The following is a 1,194-nucleotide window of genomic DNA, read 5'->3' on the forward strand; positions in this document are numbered from 1 at the left end:
AATCAAAGAGAACTTTGTCATTTACGGCCTTTGATGTGTTGCCATAGATGGTCGTGTCATCAGCATAGATGTCAACGAATGATTTAAGTTTGTGTTTTGGGAGATCATTGATGTAGATCAGGAAGAGAGTTGGGCCCAGGATGAAGCCCTGAGGGACTCCAGCATTAATACTGTTGGCCTCTGATTTCTGCGCATCAAATCAGCATCATTTTATTTTTACTGTATACTTTTGTTTCCGGGAGAATTCCGTTTTCTTTTTCAAGCATTATAGAGAGTTAAGAGGAGATCCCCTTCCTATATGACTTAAACGTAAACTGATCATCCATTTGTTAGCCATTAATAATTCTCATGAATAATGTAGAGAAAATTACAATTTTTTAATTTGCTATTGTAAAAGTGTTCAATTAATTGACTCTTGTAAAATAAATATATAATTTTTACATTTGGTAACATTTTTTTTTTACTTTTATACAAAAAAATGGCAATTAAATTGGTCATCGGTTTATGTTAAATTTATGTATAAAACTGATCCCTTCTTTAAAATCTAGAATATTAAAAAAAAAAGAACACGAATTCTTGAGCAATATAATAAATACTTGTATAGAGAAAAAAATGATCTGTAAAATGGTAGAAAAAATGGTGGTAAATAACGAATAAGCGTCAACTCTAGTTGTAAGTTTTTGTAGATATTTTTTAAGAAATAAAAATGAATGAATTACTTACATTACAATGAAATCAAGATGTGCTTTGCTGGATTACACGATCTCAACTGATACATTCACGAATGATACGATCCGTGCAAAATACACATGTGCAAGTAAAATGATATGTGAGAGTCGACATATCATTGTTACTCATGGCTTTTTTTAATGTCTAATCTTCAGACGATTTTACATCTACTCGACTAAAAAAAGTAAAATTTAATTTTTATTTTACGGAGAATTAGCAGAAGATTCCAATGATAACATATTTTCTTATTTTCTTTTTCTTTAAAATCTAAAATATTAAAGTGTTTAATTAATTGACTCTTGTAAAATAAATAAATAAATAAATTTTACATTTGGTTACACTTTTTTTTTTACTTTTATACAAAAAAATGGCGATAGTCATCAAGTTGGTGATCCGTTTATGTTAAATTTGTATATAAAACTGATCCCTTCTTAAAAATCTAGAATATTTAAAAAAAAAAAAAAA

Source organism: Euprymna scolopes, chromosome 21 (genome assembly GCF_053919585.1).
Source record: "Euprymna scolopes isolate OS-2025 chromosome 21, ASM5391958v1, whole genome shotgun sequence".
NCBI lineage: Eukaryota > Metazoa > Mollusca > Cephalopoda > Sepiida > Sepiolidae > Euprymna > Euprymna scolopes.